This window comes from Pristiophorus japonicus, chromosome 6 (genome assembly GCF_044704955.1).
Source record: "Pristiophorus japonicus isolate sPriJap1 chromosome 6, sPriJap1.hap1, whole genome shotgun sequence".
Taxonomy (NCBI): domain Eukaryota; kingdom Metazoa; phylum Chordata; class Chondrichthyes; family Pristiophoridae; genus Pristiophorus; species Pristiophorus japonicus.
The window spans coordinates 180205942-180231373 of NC_091982.1; the positions used below are offsets into that span (position 1 = coordinate 180205942).

Below are 25432 nucleotides of genomic sequence, written 5' to 3' on the forward strand. Positions count from 1 at the left end.
TTCTTTTAGTGTCCGCCTTCCTTGTACCTTTGCCTGACCTGGTGCTCCTCCCAAGTGCTCTCCCGGTGGCTGCAGCGTGGTTCGTGGATGGCGGCTGACTTTCAGTGGAGAAGATGGCAGATGGCCTTGGAGGATGACCTCAAGCAGCTCAGGGCCTAATAAGGCCTGGCTTCAGATGGCACCATCTCGGCATTGGTGGCAGCAGTCTGGGCGAGCTGGCCTGAGAGGGGACAGCAGGTCCATGCCCCTCGGAACTAATGCCACTCCCCAGGGGCGGTGCCTCAGCAATCCTAGAAATCTATTGGAGGACAGATTGCTGGACTGCTGTGACATTCTGCAAGCCCCTTTGAACACTGGTATCCACAGCCATGATGGCAGCAAGGTGACCTTGCAGGACTTCAGTCTGAGGTTCCACTGCAGCACTCAGACTTTTGGTGGAAGCCGCTTGTGCTGCACTGGAACCCGCGACATCGGCCTTCAGGCATTGCGTCATGGTTGGGTCCACAAGTGTGTGATGGAGTTAGCTACCAGCTCGATGATAGAAAGGATGGACTCCTAGCTCTGCGCAAAGCCCTGCGCCAAGTTGGTGCAGGACCGCTCCATGCTCCTCTACACTGAACGGAGGCTTTCTGGTAGGCTTCGCAATGCACCAAGCATTTGGGTCTGTAGACCCATCAGCCGCCTTCTGTTGTCTGGCCCATCAAAATCCTCAGCAAAGTCCTCTGCAGCAGAACTCGTGTGCAGCCACACTCTGATGAGCTGACACCTGCGCTATCCTTGCCCCACTGCCCTGACTGTAGCGCACTTCTGCCCAGTGTCTCACCACATGCAGATCCCGCCTCTGTGCTATCCTCTAAATTATGCACAGTCAGTATCTGAGCTGGTGGCTGCAAGTGTGAAATCAAGTGACGGTGTGTCTTCATCATCACTCTCTTGTTCTTCCCTCACTGCCTGGCTAGTTTGTAGTTCTTGGGTATCTGAAAGGGAAAAAGGGACAAGAGATGGGTTGCAGTGATGGGAGAGGGGAATGCAAGAAGTGCAAGCTTACAATATCTGCAGCTTGTAAGTCAGAGAGATTGCGGGATGAAGGGGAAGTGGGATGTGAAAAGGAGTATTGGGTATAAGGATCCAGTCCCACCGCTGGCCACAGGTAATGGTGCTGGCCATTCCGATAATGGCCAGCACCATCACCTCCAAGGGAATTAGAACATGCAGATGTGCCTGTCCGCCGAGTTCCTGCTGCCTGCGGTTGTGAGGCACCTTCTCCAGCAAAAGAGAGGGAAGTGGGTCAGTGAGTGTTGTGCAATCTGTTCGGATAATGTGATCGTCATGGTGGAATGGCTGGCAGCGTATGCAAGCTGTGAGATGTGGGCATGAGGCTTGCATCAGTGCCAAGTGTGTAAGGGTGAAGAGAAGCACATGAAGGTATGAATCCTGATCGACAGAGAATGTTGGTAGTGATGGGGGTGCGTTGAATTGAGCAGTGGCTGAAGCTCGTGGTGCAGTTGGTAGGTTATGGCAGTTGAAGATGACCTTGACCATTCATGTGAGGTCATTAAACTTCTTGTGGCACTGCATGCCTAGCATGGACTTTCACGGATATCGGTTCCTACTGCCTTCTCATCCTGTATCCGGAGGGCCTCCTGCGCCCCTGCAGATATAGGGCATCTCTCCTCCTTTCCACCTCCTCCACTAAGACCTCTAGTGCAGTGTCAGAAAACCTTGATGCCCGCTCTATCCCATGTTCAGCCCTTCTTCTCTCATTCCCTGGTCAGATTCAGCTCACAAAGGGCTTCCGACACCTGCTCCAGCCACAATGCACTTCCCTTTTAAGCGGTGCAGGCTAGCTTTAAGTAGTGCTAGCAAGTTACGATTTTGGGCCACCTGCTGATGCATGCAGCCAATCAACAGCGGAATTAGCGCTGATTGCACACAGAAAATATGAGCAGGCAGCCCGAAAATGCCATGCTGCCTGCAGTACATTGAACGGGCACGAGGTAAACCCATTTAGCCGTCAAGTTGTCCAAATAATTATTCATATTGGTGTGGTATTAATTAGCTGCTTTTATTTCCAGACTTCCTAGAATCTTTTCAACAAAGAATAACAGAAGCATTACAAGAGTGAGAGCTTGGAGTGTAATTGCTACAATGTACTTACTACCAGCAGGGGGCCATCTAGTGATTTGTGTAAGTACTAAACACATGATTTTCTCACTTCAGAACTACAAGGTGAAAATCATCTCTAAGAATGAGCAAGTACCATAGAGAGAGAGAGAGAGAGAGAGAGAGAGAGAGAAAACAGAAGAGACAAAGAAAAAAAAAGTGCCATGAAATCTTTTATGCACACCCAAATAGATAGATGTGGCCTCAGTTTAACATTTATCTGAAGAATGGCAGCATCAGCAATATAGACTAGATTACGTGTTCAAGTCTATAATGAGGCTTCAACCCACAACTTTCTAACCCAAAGGAGCGTGCTACCTGCTGAACCAAGCTATAATATCCAAGATATAGTTTATACCCACCAGCATAAGACTAATTTTTCAAGTTGGCAGATGATATGCCAACCAGTCAGTAAATATAATGTGCTGGTCAGGGCATAAGGGTTGTTGCAGCTTTCTGAAAATCACAGCATCACTGCTGAGCCAAGCTATAATATCCAAGATATAGTTTATACCCACCAGCATAAGACCAATTTTTCAGGTTGGCAGATGATATGCCAACCAGTCAGTAAATATAATGTGCTGGTCAGGGCATAAGGGTTGTTGCAGCTTTCTGAAAATCACAGCATCACTGCACACGCACAGACAACGGGTTCTACAGTCAATAGGTGTGGGACTGCACAAGGCAGCCCAGGATTGATTTAATTACAATTGGATAAATCCAGAATTTTAATTTAACGAGGCATTTGTGGAGAACATAAAGACTGCACTAAGCTACTGAAAATGCAGCAACAGAACAATCTCCATCCTATTAAAATGTGGCAGCCTTTATCAGGCAGTCCTGAACTCAAACCCCATGACTTAAAAAAAAATTAATTCATGGGATGCAGGCATCGCTGGCAAGGTCAGCATTTATTGCCCATCCCCAATTGCCCTTTAGAAGAGGGTGGTGAGCCGCCTTCTTGAACCGCTGCAGTCCATGAGGTGAAGGTGCTCCCAAGGTGCTATTCGGGAGGGAGTTCCAGGATTTTGGCTCAGCGACGATGAAAGAACGGCAATATATTTCCAAGTCAGGATGGTGACTTGGCGGTATTCCCATGCGTCTGCTGCCCTTGTCCTTCTAGGTAGTAAAGGTCGTGGGTTTGGGAGGTGCTGCCAAAGAAGCTTTGGGTGAGGTGCTGCAGTTCATCTTGTAGATGGTACACACTGCAGCCACAGTGTGCCGATGGTGGAGGGAGTAAAAGGTTTAAGGTGGTGGATGGGGTACCAATCAAGTGGTCTGCTTTGTCCTGGATGGTGTCGAGCTTCTTGAGTGTTGTTGGAGCTGCACTCATCCAGGCAACTGGAGAGTATTCCATCACACTCCTGACTTGTGCCTTGTAGGTACTGGAACGGCTATAGTATGTGGTTGGTCCAATTAAGCTTCTAGTCAATGGTGGCCCCCAGGATGTTGATAGTGGGGGATTTGGCAATGGTAATGCCATGGGGCAGTGGTAAAATTCTCTCTTGTTGGAGATGGTCATTGCCTGGCACTTGTGTGGGGCAAATGTTACTTATCTGCCCATGCCTAAACGTTGTCCAGGTCTTGCTGCATGTGAGCATGGACTGCGCCATTATCTGAGGAGGTGCTAATGGAACTGAACACTGTGCAGTCATCAGCGAACATCCCCACTTCTGACCTTATGATGGAGGGAAGGTCATTGATGAAGCAGCTGAAGATGGTTGAGCCTAACACTGCCCTGAGGAACTCCTGCAGCGATGTCCTGGGGCTGAGATGATTGGCCTCCAACAACCACAACCATCTTTTTTTGGGCTAGGTATGACTCCAGCCATTGAAGAATCTTCCCCCCCTGATTCCCATTTACTTCAGATTTACTAGGACCTTGATGCCACACTTGGTCAAATGCTGCCTTGAGGTCAAGGGCAGTCACTCACCTCACTACTAGAATTCAGCTCTTTTTTCCATGTTTGGCTGTAATGAGGTCTGGAGCAGAGTAGTTGTGGCGGAATCCAAATTGAGCATTGTGAGCAAACGCCATTTGATAGCACTGTCAACAAAACCTTCCATCACTTTGCTGATGATTGAGAGTAAACTAATGGGGTGGTAATTGGCTGAATTGGATCTGTCTCGCTTTTTGTGGGCAGGTCGTACCTGGGCAACTTTCCACTTTGTCGAGTAGATGCCAGTGTTGTAGCTGTACAGGAACAGCTTGGCTAGAAGTGGAGCTAGCTCTGGCGCACAAGTCTTCAGCACAACAGCTGGAATGTTGTTGGGCCCATAGACTTTGCTGTATCCAGTGCGCTCAGCCATTTCTTGCTAGCACGTGGAGTGAATCAAATTGGCTTAAGACTGGCTTCTGTGGGGACCTCAGGAGAAGGCAGAGGGGGATTATCCACTCGGCACTTCTACTGAAGGTGGTTGCAGATGCTTCAGCCTCGTCTTTGTACTCACCTGCTGGGCTCCGCCATCATGGAGGATGGGGATGTTCATGGAGCTTCCTCCTCCAGTTAGTTGTCCAATTGTTGCTCGCCATTCACGACTGGAAGTGGCAGGACTGCAGAGCTTTGATCTGATCCGTTGGTGTGGGATCGCTTAGCCCTGTCCATAGCATGCATGTAATCCGGTGTTGTAGTTTCACCAGGTTGGCACTTCATCTTTTGGTTAGACTGGTGTTGCTCCTGGCAGGCTATTCTACACTCCTCATTGAACTCGTTGGTTCCCTGGCTTGATGGTAATGGCAGAGGGGTATGCCAAGTCATGAGGTTACAGATTGTGGTGGAATACAATTTTGCTGCTGCTGCTGATGGCCCATGGCGCCTCATGGATGCCCAGTTTTGAGCTGCAAGATCTGTTCTGAATCTATCCCATTTAGCATGGTCGTTGTGCCAGACAACATGATGGAGGGTGTCCTCAATGTGAAGATGGGATTTTGTTTCCACAAGGACTGTGCGATGGTCACTCCTACCAATACTGTCATGGACGGATGCATCTGCGACAGGTAGATTGGGGAGGACGAGGTCAAGTAGGTTTTTCCCCTCTTGTTGGTTCTCTCACCACCTGCTGCAGGCTCAGTCTGGCAGCTATGTCCTTCAGGACTCGACCAGCCCGGTCAATAATGCTGCAACTGAGCCACTCTTGGCGATGGACATCCAGAGTACGTTCTGTGCTCTTGCTACCCTCAGCTGTTAGTGAGGTGGACTTTGCAGGGTTGACGGAGCTGGATGTGCCTTTGTCATGTCCGGTGCCAAGGTCGATGCCAGGTGGTGCGTCGGTTTTATTCTGCGTACACTACTTTGTAGCAGTTTTGTACATATAAGTGGCCATTTCAGAGTCAACCCTATTGGGTCGGGAGTCACATGTATGCCAGATCAGGTAAGGACAGCAGATTTCCTTCCCTTAAGGACATTAGTGAACCAGATGGGTTTTTAAACCACAATCAGAGTTTCATGGTCACCATTACTGATTCCAGATTTATTTATTTGAATTTAAATTCACTAGCTGCCGTGGTGGGATTTGATCATATTTCCGGATTAATCCAGGCCTCACATAGCTAACTACTTTGCTACTGTACCGGTGTCAAATGGCTGCCGGTTTCGAACCAGCAGTGTAACTGCTCAGTTGTTTACACATCAATCCACACGAATATTTGTAAAATCTTTGGGCAGAATTTCCAAAATCCCTAATTTACATCAAACTCTGTTCCTTGAAGTACCGGGAGTATTTCCATTCCTCCACACCTGAAGACAGTAAGGTAGATTTACATCTTCAAAGCCTGAACAAACACGAAAAGGAAGAACTTATAGATCTTTAATGGAAGGTTTGCACGATGGTAACGGAACAGGACAGATTTTTATTCCATTGAAGGGAATGGAAGGAAAATCTGGCGGGTTCTGTAAGAGGCATCTGATCATCGCAACTGGATTCTTCTTCCTGCGCTCCGTCCAGGCAATGCTAAAATTGGCCAGGCAGTAAAGACAAATGACTCCTGGAAACCCCTCCACTATCTCACCCAACTGGCTATTCTTCATGCAGAAACCCAGACGATGAATGTCAGCTATTTGACAACAACAACTCGTATTTATATCGTGCCTTTAACGTAGTAAAGCATCCCAACATGCTTCACAGGAATGATACAAGCCAACAAAAAAAAAAGTGACACCGAGCCAGACAAGAAGAAATTACAGCAGATGACGAAAAGCTTGGTCAAAGAGGTAAGTTTAAAGGAGCGTCTTAAAGGAGGAAAGAGAGGTAGAGAGACGGAGAGGTCTAGGGAGGTAGTTCGAGAGCTTTGGGCCCAGGCAGCTGAAGGCACGGCCACCGATGGTTGAGCAGTTATAATCAGGGATGCTCAAAAGGGCAGAATTTGAGGAACGCAGAAGCTCGGGGGATTGTGAGGCTGAAGAAGATTACAGAGATAGGGAGGGGAGAGGCCATGAAAGGATTTGTAAACAAGGATGGGAATTTTGAAATCAAGGCGTTGTTTAACCGAGAGCCAATGTAAGTCAGCGAGCACAGGGGTGATGGGTGAGCGGGACCTGGTGCAAATTAGGATACGGGCTGCTGAGTTTTGGATGACCAAATTTACGTAGGGTAGAATGTGGGAGGCCGGCCAGGAGTGCATTGGAGTGGTCAAGTCTAGAGGCAACAAAGGCATGGATGAGGGTTTCAGCAGCAGATGAGCTGAGGCAGGGGCAGAGACAGGCAATGTTACGGAGGTGGAAATAGGTGGTTTTAGTTATGCCATGGATATGTGGCCGGAAGCTTATTTCAGGGTCAAATATGACACCTAGGTTGCGAACAGTCTGGTTCAGCCTCAGACAGATTCTGGGGAGAGGGATGAAGTCGGCGGCGAGGGAACGCAGTTTGTGGCAGGGACCAAAGACAATAGCTTCCGTCTTCCCAATATTTAATTGGAGAACATTTCTGTTCATCCAGAACTGGATGTCGGACAAGCAGTCTGACAATTTAGAGACCATGGAGGGGACGAGAGAAGTGGTGGTGAGGAAGAGCAGGGTGTCGTCAGCGTACATGTGAAAACTGACGTCATGTTTTCGGATGATCTCGCCAAGGGGCAGCATATAGTTGAGAAATAAGAGGGGGCCAAGGATAGATCCTTGGAGGGCACGAGAGGTAACGATGTGGGAGCGGGAAAAGAAGCCATTGCAGGTGATTTTCTGGCTACAATTAGATAGTTAAGAATGGAACCAGGAGTGTGCAGTCCCACCCAGCTGGACAATGGTGGAGAGACGTTGGAGGAGGATGAAGTAGTCAACCGTGTCGTAGGCTGCAGACAGGTCGAGACGTACGAGAAAGTATAGTTTACCTTTGTCACAGTCACAAAGGATGACCACAGGGAGCATTACTGCCAAATGTAATCCGGTCCTCATCCAGTGCCATACACACACACGCACACTTTTCAATAATCAGGAGTGGGAAATCTGGTTCATCCTTCCTCTTCCCTCTTCTCTTCCACACGCGAGGAAAGCCAAGACCAAGAATAGCACCCCTATTGCCGATCTGGCTAAAATCAGACCTCACAGACTAGGAATCAAAGCAGAGAACTTCCTGATCTCTGACTCAGTAGGAACATAATCCAATGTATTTACTCACTGAACTATTCAAAGAACCTTGAGAGCACCTTTTCAACAAATTCACTGTGACTTACAGGCAGTTACATCTAAGCAGCTCATTACTATGCATAGTGGATATTAAATACACAAATAGCACTGAAATACTTTTGGCAAGTGATAAATTTCACATAAATCAAGTCGAGCAAACCACTTAAGAATACACTTCCACCCCAGTCTTTCCAAGTGATGGTATAAATCATGTGGCAAGGCTCAACTCCAACTGGAACAAGCGATTCACTGCAATTTCTACATTTGCCAGGCATCTGTATATCGGCATGGCAGTTCTCCTGGCCGAGATTTATCCCTCAACCAACACCACCAAAACAGATTATCTGGCAAGTTTGAGACACCCTGCCTTGCACAAATTGGCTGCCCTGTTGCAGTACATTACAATAGTGATGACATTTCAAAAGTACTTCACTCGGCTGTGAAAGATGTCCTGTGATCACAAAAAGTGCTTTACAAATGCAAGTTATTTCTCTGCCCTTTGCAACCAAAAATATGTCTGTTGGCCTCAACCATAGGCTCTAACAACAAAGTGGTTGTACAGAAAGTTTACAACAGATTTCCAATTCAATCTCAACATTGCAACTGTTTTAAAACTGACACACAGCCATAATGAACAAAGTAAATCTAGAAAACCAATCAGGTAAAGTCATTTGGAGATGGTTAAAATTATAAAAAGAAAATGGGGTTAGTAAATGTTATAGTTGATACCTTGGGAAGAAATAGTAGATGGATAAATGATGACTGGGAGGGGTTATCAAGACTCAGATAAGATCATGAAGCAATGACAGAATGAGAATAAAGCTCGAGTGACCCAGTGGGTAGCATTCTCACCTCTGAGTCAGAAGGTTGTGGGTTCAGGTCCCACTCCAGAAACTGGAGCAACAACAAAAAAAAAAATCTTGGCTGTACGGTGCTGAGGGAGTGCTGCATGGTCGGAGGTGCCATCTTTCGGATGAGACATTAAACTGAGGCTCTGCCTGCTCTCTCAGGCGGACGTAAAAGATCCCACTGCACTATTTCAAAGTAGAGCAGGGAAGTTGTCCTGGCCAATATTTATCCCTCAATCAACACAGCAAAAACAGATCATCTGCTCAATATCACTTTGCTGTTTATGGGAGCTTGCTATGCACAATTGTTCTACATTACAACAGTGAATACACTTCAAAAGTACTTTATTGACTGTAAAGCACTTTGGGACATCCTAAGGTTATGAAAGGCATGATATAAATGCAATTCTTTCTTTCCACAGTTATTCAAAAACCTGAGTCTTAAACAACAGGGACACAGTTTATTTTATTTACCACTGAGTTTTTCTATTTCAGGTTTATTTACAGTCTGCACCTTCCATTAATAATCATCATCATCAGAGAGAGTGTGTACATTTCCATATGATCAAAAAATAATTATGCATCAGGAAGGCTAATCAGCTCATCTTGGTTCATCCATCCTGAGGCACCTTGCATTCCTCACATTGCAACATTCATTTGGTTCCAGGATTGTAGCCTTCACTTATCCATCCAGCATTCCATTCTATATGTTAATCATTCTCTGTCTGAAGTAGAATATCCTGATAGCAATCCTAAATTTGCCTTTTACTAGCTTAAACCCATGTCCTACTCTTGAAATTTGGTGTAAAGTAACATTCTAGACAGACCTTTTTCATACCTTTATTAACCTGTATATGTCTATAAGATCAGCTTTAAACGACACCTCCTTTCGAGATGGAAGAGCCCACGTTTCTCCTGCCTTGCCTCATAACTCCAACCTCTAGCACTGAAGGTTGACCTTGGAAATTGCTGTGCTGCTTTCAGCACTTGAAATGCCCCCCTGTACGACAGTGATCAGAATTGGATGCAGTACACGAGGGAGCCTGAAGTTTCCGTCAGATTCCATAGATGTCTTTTAATGCAATTTGCCCGAAAAAAAATTGGCAAGCTCAGTGCAAAAGATTGTGGAATTTTAAGCGCAAATTACGTTCCGTACAACTCGTGTTTCTGCTAGTTTAAAAACATTGTGCTCGAAGCCGGCCCCGCCCAGAAAACTGGCCATGCCCCCAGGGTGAATTAATCACCAGTGCGAGTTTTTGCTAACTGCGCTCGTTTGCAGGCCTTGGAGGAGACTCCAAAAATGAAGCTGGATCTTTTGGGTGCAAGGACACCAATAGAAAAGTTTTAAAAGCTGACGAATATAATTATTTTTAATTTACGAAGAAACTGACCACTGTACACCAATATATTTTCAGTTATTTAAAATCAGATTACTTACAGATGATGAATTAGACAGGATTAAAATGCTTATTTTTTTTGAGATAAAGCCACTTTCTGCTGTATTAGTCAAACTGCGTATAAGGAGGCCAAGGTTAGTGGGAAACTAGAAGATTGGGAAAATCTTAAACGACAGCAAAGAATGACTAAGAAAGCAATAAAGAAAGGAAAGATAGATTACGAAGGTAAACTTGCGCAAAACATAAAAACAGATAGTAAAAGCTTTTACCGATATATAAAACGGAAAAGAGTGACTAAAGTAAATGTTGGTCCCTTAGAAGATGAGAAGGGGGATTTAATAATGGGAAATGTGGAAATGGCTGAGACCTTAAACAATTATTTTGCTTCGGTCTTCACAGTGGAAGACACAAAAACCATGCCAAAAATTGCTGGTCACAGGAATGTGGGAAGGGAGGACCTTGAGACAATCACCATCACGAGGGGGGTAGTGCTGGACAGGCTAATGGGACTCACAGTAGACAAGTCCCCTGGTCCTGATGAAATGCATCCCAGGGTATTAAAAGAGATGGCGGAAGTTATAGCAGATGCATTCGTTATAATCTACCAAAATTTTCTCGACTCTGGGGAGGTACCAGCGGATTGAAAGCAGCTAATGTAACGCCTCTGTTTAAAAAAGGGGGCAGACAAAAGGCAGGTGACTATAGGCCGGTTAGTTTAACATCTGTAGTGGGGAAAATGCTTGAAACTATTAAGGAAGAAATAGTGGGACATTTAGATAGGAATAGTGCAATCAAGCAGATGCAGCATGGATTCATGAAGGGGAAATCACGTTTAACTAATTTACTGGAATTCTTTGAGGATATAATGAGCATGGTGGATAGAGGTGTACCGATGGATGTGGTGTATTTAGATTTCCAAAAGGCATTCAATAAGGTGCCACACAAAAGGTTACTGCAGAAGATAAGGGTACATGGAGGAAATGTATTAGCATGGATAGAGAATTGCCTGGCTAACAGAAGGCAGAGAGTCAGGATGAATGGGTCCTTTTCGGGTTGGAAATCGGTGGTTAGTGGTGTGCCACAGAGATCGGTGCTGGGACCACAACGGTTTACAATATACATAGATGACCTGGAAGAGGGGACAGAGTGTAGTGTAACAAAATTTGCAGATGACACAAAGATTAGTGGGAAAGCGGGTTGTGTAGAGGACAGACAGAGGCTGCAAAGAGATTTAGATAGGTTAAGCGAATGGGCTAAGGTTTGGCAGATGGCGTGAGGTCATCCACCTTGGGGGGAAAAAAAAACAGCAAAAAGGAAATATTATTTGAATGGGGAGAAATTACAACATGCTGCGGTGCAGAGGGACCTGGGGGTCCTTGTGCATGAATCACAAAAAGTTAGTTTGCAGGTAATCAGGAAGGCGAATTGAATGTTGGCCTTCATTGCGAGAGGGATGGAGTACAAAAGCAGGGAGGTCCTGCTGCAACTGTATAGGGTATTGGTGAGGCCGCACCTGGAGTACTGCGTGCAGTTTTGGTCACCTTACTTAAGGAAGGATATACTAGCTTTGGATGGGGTACAGAGACGATTCACTAGGCTGATTCCGGAGATGAGGGGGTTACCTTATGATGATAGATTGAGTAGACTGGGTCTTTACTCGTTGGAGTTCAGAAGGATGAGGGGTGATCTTTTAGAAACATTTAAAATCATGAAAGGGATAGACAAGATAGGAGGCAGAGAGGTTGTTTCCACTGGTCGGGGAGACTAGAACTAGGGGGCACAGCCTCAAAATACGGGGGAGCCAATTTAAAACCGAGTTGAGAAGGAATTTCTTCTCCCAGAGGGTTGTGAATCTGTGGAATTCTCTGCCCAAGGAAGCAGCTGAGGCTAGCTCATTGAATGTTTTCAAGTCACAGATAGATAGATTTTTAACCAATAAGGGAATGAAGGGTTACGGGGAGCGGGCGGGTAAGTGGAGCTGAGTCCACGGCCAGATCAGCCATGATCTTGTTGAATGGCAGAGCAGGCTCGAGGGGCTAGTTGGCCTACTCCTGTTCCTAATTCTTATGTTCTTATGTAAACTGCACCAAGTTACCACTCTTGTATATCAAGGAATATTTATTAAAGCAAAATTTTAATTTTTAAATAATGTTCTAAAACCCTGCCTGATTGTGCTAGTTCATGGGAGACTTTGCATTCGGCAATATTCAAATTAGTTTGAGCTGACACTTGAGGGGGGGGAAAAAACACTTCTCAAAACTCGCGCAGTTTTGGGCGCGATTTGCAGCCAGATTGCTGCTTGCGTCCCAAGCGGAAACTCTACACTAGGATATTTATCTGACCAGAGCACTTTTACAGTTAGATCACGACCTCCTCTGACTTGTATTCAATTGTTTTGGCTATATAGTTCAATATTCTATTGGATTTTTTGATTGCTGCTCTGCAGTGCTTGGACAGGTTTATCATTGATTCTATTAAGACTCCTAGGTCTCCTTCAACTTCAACCCGAGCTACTTCAACACTGCATGCTGCCTACATTCACTTGAATTCAATTTCATCTGTCACCAATATACCTGTGCAGGATTTAGTTGCTTCCCTTCCCTCCCCTCCAGAGTTAAAATGACACTGTTTGCTGCCTTGTAAACATAGAAACATAGAAACGTAGTAAATAGGTGCAGGAGTAGACCATTCGGCCCTTCGAGCCTGCACCACCATTCAATGAGTTCATGGCTGAACATGCAACTTCAGTACCCCATTCCTGCTTTCTCGCCATACCCCTTGATCCCCCTAGTAGTAAGGATTACATCTAACTCCTTTTTGAATATATTTAGTGAATTGGCCTCAACAACTTTCGGTGGTCGAGAATTCCACAGGTTCACCACTCTCTGGGTGAAGAAGTTTTTCCTCATCTCGGTCCTAAATGGCTTACCCCTTATCCTTAGACTGTAACCCCTGGTTCTGGACTTCCCCAACATTGGGAACATTCTTCCTGCATCTAACCCGTCTAAACCCCGTCAGAATTTTAAACGTTTTATGAGGTCTCCTCTCATTCTTCTGAATTCCAGTGAATACAAGCCCAGTTGATCCAGTCTTTCTTGATATGTCAGTCCCGCCATCCCGGGAATCAGTCTGGTGAACCTTCACTGCACTCCCTCAATAGCAAGAATGTCCTTCTTCAAGTTAGGAGGCCAAAACGGTACACAATACTCCAGGTGTGGCCTCACCAAGGCCCTGTACAACTGTAATAACACCTCCCTGCCCCTGTACTCAAATCCCCTCGTTATGAAGGCCAACATGCCATTTGCTTTAACCGCCTGCTGTACCTGCATGCCAACCTTCAATGACTGATGTACCATGACACCCAGGTCTCGTTGCACCTCCCCTTTTCCTAATCTGTCGTCATCATTCAGATAATAGTCTGTCTCTGTTTTTAACCACCAAAGTGGATAACCTCTCATTTATCCACATTATACTTCATCTGCCATGCATTTGCCCACTCACCTAACCTATCCAAGTCACTCTGCAGCCTCATAGCATCCTCCTCGCAGCTCACGCTGCCACCCAACTTAGTGTCATCCGCAAATTTGGAGATACTACATTTAATCCCCTCGTCTAAATCATTAATGTACAATGTAAACAGCTGGGGCTCCAGCACAGAACCTTGCGGTACCCCACTAGTCACTGCCTGCCATTCTGAAAAGTACCCATTTACTCCTACTCTTTGCTTCCTGTCTGACAACCAGTCCTCAATCCATGTCAGCACACTACCCCCAATCCCATGTGCTTTAACTTTGCACATTAATCTCTTGTGTGGGACCTTGTCGAAAGCCTTCTGAAAGTCCAAATACACCACACATCAACTGGTTCTCCCTTGTCCACTCTACTGGAAACATCCTCAAAAAATTCCAGAAGATTTGTCAAGCATGATTTCCCTTTCACAAATCCATGCTGACTTGGACCTATCATGTCACCTCTTTCCAAATGCGCTGCTATGACATCCTTAATAATAGATTCCATCATTTTACCCACTACCAATGTCAGGCTGACTGGTCTATAATTCCCTGTTTTCTCTCCCTCTTTTTTAAAAAAAAGTGGGGTTACATTGGCTACCCCCCACTCGATAGGAACTAATCCAGAGTCAATGGAATGTTGGAAAATGACTCAATGCATCCGCTATTTCCAAGGCCACCTCCTTAAGTACTCTGGGATGTAGTCCATCAGGCCCTGGGGATTTATCGGCCTTCAATCCCATCAATTTCCCCAACACAATTTCCCAACTAATAAGGATTTCCCTCAGTTCCTCCTTCTTACTCGACCCTCTGACCCCTTTTATATCCGGAAGGTTGTTTGTGTCCTCCTTCGTGAATACCGAACCAAAGTACTTGTTCAATTGGTCTGCCATTTCTTTGTTCCCCATTATGACTTCCCCTGATTCTGACTGCAGGGGACCTACGTTTGTCTTTACTAACCTTTTTCTCTTCACATATCTATAGAAACTTTTACAGTCCGTCTTAATGTTCCCTACAAGCTTCCTTTCGTACTCTATTTTCCCTGCCCTAATCAAACCCTTTGTCCTCCTCTGCTGAGTTCTAAATTTCTCCCAGTCCCTGGGTTCACTGCTATTTCTGGCCAATTTGTATGCCACTTCCTTGGCTTTAATACTATCCCTGATTTCCCGAGATAGCCACGGTTGAGCCACCTTCCCTTTTTTATTTTTACGCCAGACAGGGATGTACAATTGTTGTAGTTCATCCATGCGGTCTCTAACTGACTGCCATTGCCCATTCACAGTTAGCCCCTTCAGTATCATTCGCCAATCTATCCTAGCCAATTCACGCCTCATACCTTCAAAGTTACCCTTCTTTAAGTTCTGGACCATGGTCTCTGAATTAACTATTTCATTCTCCATCCTAATGTAGAATTCCACCATATTATGGTCACTCTTCCCCAAGGGGCCTCGCACAACGAGATTGCTAATTAATCTTCTCTCATTACACAACAACCAGTCTAAGATGGCCTCCCCCCTAGTTGGTTCCTCGACATATTGGTCTAGAAAACAATCCCTTATGCACTCCAGGAAATCCTCCTCCACCGTATTGCTTCCAGTTTGGTTAGCCCAATCTATATGCATATTAAAGTCACCCACGATAACTGCTGCACCTTTATTGCATGCACCCCTAATTTCCTGTTTGACGCCCTCCCAAACATCACTACTACTGTTTGGAGGTCTGTACACAACTCCCACTGACGTTTTTTGCCCTTTGGTGTTCTGCAGCTCTACCCACATCATCCATGCTAATGTCCTTCCTAACTATTGCAATAATCTCCTCTTTAACCAGCAATGCTATCCCACCTCCTTTTCCTTTTATTCTATCCTTCCTGAATGTTGAATACCCTGATCATCCTGGAGTCACGTCTCTGTAATCCCAATCACATCATATCTGTTAACATCTATTTGCACAGTTAATTCATCCACCTTATTACAGATACTCCTTGCATTAAGACACAAAGCCTTTTTTTAAACACCCTTTGTCCTTTTAGAATTATGATGTAGTGTGGCCCTTTTTGTTTCTTGCCTTTGTTTACTCGGCCTTCCACTATGGCTTTTTACCTTTCTACCATCTGTTTCTGACTCCATATTACTTCGTCCTATCTCGCTGCATAGGTTCCCATCCCCCTGCCATATTAGTTTAAACACTCCCGAACTGCATTAGCAAATGTTACCCCTAGGATATCAGTTCCAGTCCTGCCCAAGTGCAGACCGTCCCTTTTGTACAGGTCCCACTTCCCCCAGAACTGGTTCCAATGTCCCAGGAATTTGAATCCCTCCCTCTTGCACCACTGCTCAAGCCACGTATTTATTCTAACTATCCTGCTCCCTCTACTCTGATTAGCACGTGGCACTGGTAGCAATCCAGAGATTACTACCTTTGAGGTCCTACTTTCTAATTTAACTCCTAGCTCCCTAAATTCAGCTTGTAGGACCTCTTCCCACTTCTTACCTATATCATTGGCACCTACATGTACCACGACAACTGGCTGTTCACCCTCCCTCTCCAGAATGCTCTGCACAAATTTCTCTGCTTCTACGTGATTTAGATGTGGCCCATTGCTCCTGTATCAGTCTTGTTTAATATTTTAAATGTGTTCCTAGTTATTTACAATGTTTCTAGCCACTCATTGATCTCTGTTTTCTTTCCCAAACACCAGGGCCTAGAAAATAGTCTTGGGCGGCGGCACAAAACAGGCGTATTGGATCGATCGTGATTATACGCAACGCCTGATATTTAGTTGCATTGTCTGGCAATGGAACGGACTATTGGGTGTTGCATAGAATGGGCGGCTGATCCAATACCACCGTATTGCACCACTGCCCGAGACAAATTTCAACCTGCAGGTGTATCATAGAACAATTCTGCATCCCTTATCTTTGAGATTTTAGGCTATTTTTTTTTTTTAATAAATATAAACAGGACAGAGTTAAGGACAACTTTTTAAAACCTTACCAATTTGGAGTCCAATCAAAATCAGCGTCAACAGGGGCTCAAGATTGATTTGTTGTGTTGATCTGTATTTACTAAGTTCCTATTGAATGTAGTGATGCAATATTATCTTTGAATTACTTCATTATAAAAGTTCTTTTATTTTTAGGACTGAATATTTACTGTGATAAAACACTCGGCGGGCCATTTGGCCAGGGATGGGGACAGCTGCGGCAGGCCAGTTGGTCCATGGCCCCTAGTTCTGGTCTCACCCGCAAGTCAAAACATCATCTCTACGTCTGCCCTATCAAACCATTTCAGAATCTTGAAGATCTCGATCAGGTCATCCCTCAATCTTCTCTTTTCTAGAGAAAAGAGCCCCATCCTGTTCACTTTTTCCTGATACTTATAACCTCGCAGTTCTGGCATCATCCTAGTAAACCTTTTTTGCATGTTCCCAATGCCTCTATATCCTTTTTATAATATGGAAACCAGAACTGTTCTCAGTACTCAAAAGTGTGGTCTAACCAAAGGTTCTATACAGGTTTAATATAACTTCTCTGCTTCAATTCTGTTGCTCTAGAAATGAACCCCGATGCTTGGTTTGTTCTTTTTAAAAAATGGCCTTATTAACCTGCGTCACTACTGTTAGTGATTTGAAGATCTGTACCCCCAGATCGCTCTGTTCCTCTATTCCATTTACGCTCATATTTTCCCTAAGGACTTTGTGTCCTCCTTATTCTTCCTACCAAACTGCATTACTTCGCACTTACCTATACTGAAATTAATTTGCCAATTACACATCCATTCTGAAAATTTATTACCATATTCCTGGATTTTCTTGTCGCCCTTCTCCACATTAACTGCACACCGCCCCCAATTTGGTATCATCTACAAATTTTGAAATTTTACTTCCGATTCCAGAGTCCAAGTCGTTGATGTAAATGGTGAACAATGGTCCTAGCACCAATCCTTATGAAATAGCACTTCTCAATCCGAGTAACCATCTTTAACCACCTATTCTGTTTTCTGTTTTGTAGCCAGCTTGCTATTTGTTCCCTGACTCCACATGTTCTGACCTTTGGTATGAGTCTACATGAAGGCTTTATGTAAATCCAAATATATATTATATCTACTGCATTACCCTTAGCTACCCTTTCTATTATTTTGTCAAAGAATACAATAAGGTTGGTCAAGCACGACCTTCCCTTTAGGAATCCATGCTGCCTACTCGATTATATTTTCAGTTTCTAGCTGTTTTTCTATTACATGTTTGATTTGGGATTAAATTATCTTTCCTACCATCAACATTAAGCTAAATTAGTCTTTAGTTCCCTGTTAATGCAGTTAATGATAATGCAGCAGAAAATCAGAATTGCACATCCAATAAAAATAAAAGCCATCACCTTAGTTAGTCCGTGCAGAGAATTCAGAGAAAAGGTACCATGAACCCAAACCTGAACATATCCAAATCTGCACTTGGAGCCGTGAATTTTTTTTTATAAATGGAAATTGAAGCGTAAAGCAATGTCAGAGAGAAGCACTTACAAAAGAACACAAGTATGTATTAAGAACTTTTCATTGACACCCATTACTAGGGCTTTGCCAGAATTTATAAATTTAACACTCCCTGAAAAAAGTCAGAGATCCACAAATTGATTCAATTTATCCTCTATTGCAGTGGGACAGGATTCAATTTCTGTTGAAAAATAGCATCTTTCTCAAGCAGGACTGGCAATCAGACTAATACAATGTATGCAGTCACTCAGTCAGAAATATCTTGATTACTGTAAGTTATATAAACTTGATTACCACATTGTCTGTTTTAATTGTGCACACTAAACTCAGGAAGCATTATATCTCACATGAGCAATCGGTACTTTTTAGATTTTATATGTGTTCATAGTAAAGTAACTTCATCATCTTTTACAAAAAGTAAAATAATCAAAATTTGCTCCAACTTTATTTAGTATAGCGAGTCTCTTGGGGAGTAAGCTACAACTGGATGGTATGGCCCTTTCCCAACAGAAAAACTCTTAGTTCCCCCTCTAGTTTGTTGATGTACACACTACACAAGGGCAGAGCAAAAGTTAATTTACTGGCTTGAAGGGTTGCAAGCATCAGGTACAAGTTGGCTACATATAGTGACCCCACTATTGCCAGAAAGAATGGAGATGATTAGGTAATTCCCCTGTCAACCATGCCTGGAGAGCTACTGCAAGTGTCTGGGATTAATTTCCACACATAATTTGTATGTAGAGACTCTCTTTAAATTGACTCTGCAGACTGTTTGCTGTGGTAGTGTCAATAGACACTCTGGCACAAGGTAGGGGAGTCTATAATGGAATGCAGTGGGGGGGGGGGGGGAATGTACCAGGATTGTCATTTCAGAAGTACAATGGAAATAGGTCAAATTTGTAGACAAGTCAAAATGGGGAGTAGAGAAGAGAAAGGGACAGTCAATGAATATATAAGACAGTTGAATAAATGCAATGTAGATGAAGCATTACACAATGGAAGAAAAAAAAAATCAAACGATCGATGTACACCATGAATGGGTCAAAAATAGCTCACCATTATTTGAAATATCTAGGAGCTATTATGGTCATTGGTTCACATGTGGAATCCATGCAAAGGAGCAATCAATTAAGCAAATAGAATTCTGAATTATATAGCCAAATTAGTAGAATGCAAGTCAGAGAAAGTCATGCTAAAACTGTATCATGCTTTAGTCAGACTGCATCCCGAATAGTCCAGTTTCGGTCACTGAGCCAGATATTCAAGCTCCAGAAGCAGTGCAGGGAAGAGCCAAGAGTCTTATCCCGAGTCAAAAGGAGACAGAGGAAATGAAGGTTCAGTGATGGGAACCCCATAGCATATTCGAAAGTGCTGCATCACAAAGACTCTACAGTCTCTCTGGCCAGCCCCAAAATCATTACATCTCAATTAGCCACTCCCTCAAATACCTATCCAATTCTCCATTAATTTTCACACTGCCTCCCATGTCTTTGGGCAGTTCATTCCACAAATTCACCATCTTCTGTGCAAAGCAGTTAAATCTAAAGTGTCTGTGCACCTTCCATCTCCCAAGCTTGAACATGTGGCCCACTGGTTGCAGAAAACATATCAAGGTTTGTTATATGCCTTTCTCAAACCTCTTTTATACTTTAATAAGAGCTTGCCTGAGCCTTTGCTTCTCCAGAGTTAACAATCCAAATCACTTCAACCTATCCTCAGCTCACCTTTTCCTGCAATGCACACAGTACTCTGGGTGTGGCCATGCTATTATATGGAATAGAAAATGTAAAGCTGGAACATGATTAAACCACAATAGGAGGCAAGGCAGGTTCAGACTGGCAGAACTGAAATTTAGGATGGATATCAGGAAGTTCTTTTTAAAAAAAAGTGTGCGCAGCACAGGAAATTAACTTCGACTTAGTGGAGGTAAAAGCCCTGCAGTGACTCAAGATGGATACGGTGATGGGGGTGGGGGCAAGAACTGCTTAACTGTTCTGGATAGATGAGCCAAGGTAGGTTGAAGTCACCTCATCTACAACAATCATGGCGATCTTCAGTTATGGATATAGTAATGTAGTGGCTGTATTACTGGACTTGTAAGCAAGAGGACTGAACTAATAATGCAAAGAGTAGGAGCTCAAATCCCACTATGGAAGTTTGAGATTTTGAATTCAGTTCAATAAAAACTGGAAAATAAACTTATCCGGTCCTTACTTGGGCTGGTCTACAAGTGAATCCAGTCCCACTATACCCCTAACCGTCCTAGTAAGCCACTCACTTGTATCCAACTGGTACAGAAGGCCCACCACCACCTTCACAGTGCAACTAGGGATGGGAAATAAATGCCAGCAACATCCAGAACATGAATAATAAAATAAAACCGTTGTAAAATTTATAGAATTTAACAGTAATCACAGACATTGCAAATCTTGATCAAAAGAGCTAGCGCAGATTCGATGGGCTGAATGGCCTCCTTCTGTGCTGTACTAGTCTATGATTCTATAGATGACATTCCCAGAATTTGAAAGTCACTCTAGTATTCTGCCAATGGGTGAGAGATCGTGGCGGAGGAGCAGCAAATGGGGGTACGGAGCCCAGAAGTGCCATGGGGCAGCACGGACCAGCCCACACTGCAATATGTGTGCGCACTAGGTCCGTGCAGCAGAGCGGGTCTCCAGTCGTCCTGGTTAACCCTTGCCACTGGATAAAGGCCTAGCTCTGTCAAGCCCGTGTGGTGGTTGATGTGCAACGGTCACCACACGTTAAAAAAATCCACGCAGGGGCATCTTCCACCCCTGGAGTTTAGGACTGGAATATCGGGTCCTTCATTGAAACATCTGCAAACTCATTCCTTTTGGTGTGGAAGCAAGTCATCCTCGTTCGAGGGACCATCTATGATCATGATGAATGGAAATAGGGGGTGGGGGGTTTAAAATGGAAGAGTCAGAAATATAGGATTATTATTTGGGGCATACAATTTTGGAAAAGAGCCAAAAATACAACTGAAGAAAAATACAGTGTTCCTCTGAATCTGCCAGCTCTTTTTCCAAGAACAAATGAGAGTTTTCTTTTCTGAATAATAGCTGTGACTTCTCAGAGCAATAGAAAGCAAAATATCTGACGGAATCCAATGTCCTCAATTTCCTGAGTTCAATATCAAGAGAGAATTTGCCCATTCAGAACTGAGATGAGGAGGAATTTCTTCTCGGAGGGTCATAAATCTGTGGAATTCTCTGCCCCAGAGAGCTGTGGAGGCAGAGTCATTGAATATAGTTAAGGTGGAGAGAGACAGATTTTTGAACGATAAGGGAGTGAAGGGTAGGGTTATGGGGAGCAGGCAGGGAAGTGGAGTTGAGGCCAAGATCAGATCAGCCATGATCTTATTAAATGGCGGAGTATGCTCAAGGGGCCAAATGACCTACTCCTGCTCCTATTTCTTACGTTAAGAGGGCTTTTTTGAGGAAAGAAAAATATAAAATAATCCATCTCTTTATAAGGGTAGTTTGGTCCCTTAGTGTTCTATGTAACCAGATTGTGCTCTCATTGTTAATAAGTAAATAAGCGAATTAAATATAATTCCAAGATAATATTTAGGAATTTCACTACCATAAACAAATATCAGTCCAGAAGGTAGTCTTGAGTAAATAATGCAATCAACCAATTTGTGTGGAATAGCTTTACATATACAAAAAAAATACTTGTTTATCATCACTAACAAATCATCCACTTCCCTGTGCAAAGTGACTTCCCCATCACGCAAATATAGTCTGTCCTTAGCTTACTAATAACTCAGGCACAAATAATGTACCACCTAACATTCCGACAAGAGGTCAAAAACTAATCAAAAGCACAGCACAAAATAAAATAAGTATTTCAGTTTCAGCTCTATTTTGACAAGAGGTCATCCCTCATAGGACAAACAAAAATACCTTCTTCCACATAATTACAGTTAATCTCTCAACCACTCCCCACCCAATGAGGTCACTCATTACAACTCTATAGGAGCTACAAAATCAACATAATGCACCAAACATGAAGTTATTCCAGTCTTCGTTTGTATTGTCTATTTGTTCTCATTCATTGCCCATCCGTAGATTTTTTTTTTGTTAAAAACAACTGAGTGGCTTTCTACGACACTTCAGAGGATGTCAAGTGTTATCCAGATGGTATGGGACTGGAGTCACAAGTAGCCTCGCCCAGGTAGGTCTGCCAGGTTCTCTTCCCTGAAGGACATTAGTGAACCAGCTGGGTTTTAAAACAATCCAGTAGCTTTCATGGTCATTTTGTTCTGGTGCCAAATCTCAAATTATCCGACTTATTGAATTAACAAATTTATTGAGTTACATTTGATAACTTGCCATGGTGGGATTTAAACTCTTGACCCCTTGGGAACTAGTCCTGCACCATAACCATTACACAACTGGGCCCAAATATAACTAACATATCTACTTAAAAGACAGAAGCTACAAGTTCCTTATACAATATAGGAAATTGAAGGGCAAAAAGCAGGAAGGTATTGAATACAAAAACACAAACCGAAAATTAAAAAAGGTTGAGTGGGAGTCCATTGCAAGTCACACCAGCTAAAGGGTCGCCTAAACCTTTTACTGTTGTAGACCACATTGGGGAGTATCATGGATCCGCTGGGGCAATGTACCCCAAGTGCAGACAGAACTGAATTGCCTGGACTTCATTTGACTGGATTGCCACAGTTTGGATGCTGCTGACTTAAGAATTCCTGTGCAGCACTTCCAGCTGATTGCTATTTTCTACACTGCATTATAAAATCCAGACATGGGGTACAGTCCAACAAGTTGAACAGTGTTACAAGCTCAAATACTGGCCTTTAATGCCCTTTATACCCACCTGTGCTCTTTAAGGGAAGTTCTGCCAGCCCAGTTGTTACTACACAAGGCACCTCCCTAGTGATACAACCCAAAACTATCAGAACCGGATGCCATGTTCATAGACCCTCAATGGCGGAGAATGGGGAGAAGCTCTACACCCAGATTATCCTGCACTGCTGGATGAAAAGCCATGCTAGTAGGAACCAGATATCCACCAAACTGAAATAGTTCAAAAAGGGAAAGAAAAATAAAATTGCAAAGAGGCAAAAGTATGGGCCTATTATACAAGTTAAGATAAATTTGCACTCAAAAGAATGAGATAATAGGATTTTGTCTTATTTAATCTTTCAGGATTAAAGTTTAAAGCACAAGAGGTTTTTTTAATCTGCCTGGTCATGGCACTAATCCTCAATTACAAACCTCACACCTGGGGTGAAGCCAATGGTTTAAACAACTGAACCAGTTCACCTTTCCCACTGAGTAATTGATCACAGTAGCGACACGGATCCCAACAGAGAACTTTCAGGGGTTTTAATGATCTCAGGGTCACAGGCAAAATGTTCTATTCAAACCCTCATTTTCTCAGGTGATAAGAATATTCTCTGTGGTGATGTTTCATGAAAGTGCATGTCCTCCACCACCTCCCCACCACCCTCCTCCTGCCCCCAATTAATGCAATAAACAATCTAGTATGTTGAACATCCAAATTGTGCTTTTCCATTCAAATGTTGTCCCATCAAATCTCAAAGCAAGACCAATGCAAAGGGTCCCAGAACTGGCACTGAAGAGCAATGTAAACCATGGCAACTACATGTCAACTTACTTCTACGCAAATCAACTAAACAAAATGAGAATCCAAATGACATTTTCTCACATTTTGTGTTACAGGAAGGGACACTCCAGGAGTAGACTATCCATCAAAGCACAAATTTAACTCCCCACTCCCCTGGCAGTGCAAGAATAATGATCATTAAATCTCCTTCCAATGTGAAGTGCAAATGAAAAAAAACACAAGTTTCTGTGGGGTTATTTATCTTACGGTTGATTTGTTGAAAATTATATTGGGTTATGGGTAGTTACTGGACCAGACCAGGAGGCCGCCATTCAAATCTCAGTTTCTTGGGGTCTTTTCTAAAGAGAAAGCTATGCTAACTTCTGCTAGCAAATTAGTCGGGGAGTCCTCTTCACACTTCTCTGAGATCCAAGGAGTGAAACTGAAAAGTGTCTGTGGAGAAAAGTTATGGGCTGCACAGTACTGTACACTGACCAAATACAACATGGTGGAAGGAAAGAACTTGGAAAATAAGTGTTGAGATACAAAATTCATGTAAGAAAGTATAAAATTGGTTTACACTGAAACACAAAGCATTATTTCTATACAGAATGCATTTGCTGAGAAACTGTGTTAAGTGCAATTATAAGTTACACAACAGAGCCATCTTCTATATTATAGTATCTAATTTTCATTATTTCTTTAAACAGCTTTTGACTTCTATTCTGCACGAATGTACCGTTTGCTTCCATTATGTAGTAGAGACAAAATATTACCTACATCACAATCATGATCTCCCTTTTAAACATTTAATTTGCTCTTGGTTCTGACTTTGCACGATTTGGGAAGCACTGATGGTAAAATATAGTATTCATCTGATACAGCCACTGATAGTCTGTTCCATATTAAATTTCATCTTCTCTTTGAAGGCCCTCATCAAGCAAGTGGGGCTCTGTAGAGGAAGTGATATTTAGATTTTCTAATATAGTTCTGTTCCTTCTCCACATTTCTAAAGTGTAAACCAGCTGAGGTTGAAAAGTTTTAAGCAAAACCGTATTCTAGGAGTTTAGAATATCTTGAATGAAGCATACTTAAGCATATTGTTCCGTTGGCAATATTGGTTGCTTTTGATTAAAATGTTTTACAAAAGATGTCAAAGATTACAAAAGGGTGAGTGAGTGTGAGTGAGGACGTGTTTGCCTATTTATTATACCAAAGTGATCTTCAATTGTATAAAATGATAGATTTTATATTTTAATTGATTCCAAGTTGTTAGTTTCAGCAACACAAAATCAGTTCTAATAAGGTGAGTGAATGAGATATTTGAGTATATATTTTTTTTTAAAAAAGGACTATTTTTAACTTTAGGAAACAGGTAAGAAAACAGGTTTTTTTAAAAACTGGATGGCTCTATAGATAAATGCATCATGGGAGATGGCACTAGAAAGGTCCTAAATTCAATTCACAAGAAAATCTCAGTAGGGTGGCAGTCAGAGCATTCAACTAGCCTCAGTTTGCCCTGCCTTGGGAATGTAAAATTAGTCAAGAGTTTCCACTCCTGATCATTATCTCGTGACATCTGTTGGAAAGTGCAATTATAGACTTCTAGCAAAGACAGGAACACGCAATTCTCGGAGGCTCCACGCCCCCACGAATGAATCTTCTGCCGACACTCATGTTTTAAGGTCACTTGGGTGCTGGGACCTGTGCAACTATTTCCTAGTAGGAGTCGCTGCCTACAGGAGGGGAAACGGTCAACAATTCTAGCCTCAAAATATACACCTCAC

At 43.3% G+C, this 25432-nt stretch overlaps 1 protein-coding gene and 1 long non-coding RNA gene across 3 annotated transcripts in view; one reads left to right on the forward strand and one right to left on the reverse strand.

Moving 5' to 3' along the window:
* Positions 1 to 25432, reverse strand: part of LOC139265315 (chloride channel protein 2-like) — a 684518-nt gene that overhangs the window by 602527 nt on the left and 56559 nt on the right. The window lies entirely within an intron of this gene.
* Positions 1914 to 23847, forward strand: LOC139265314 (uncharacterized). The gene is made up of 3 exons (XR_011593526.1): positions 1914 to 1997; positions 2076 to 2187; positions 23762 to 23847. It is a non-coding gene; the product is annotated as an uncharacterized lncRNA (long non-coding RNA).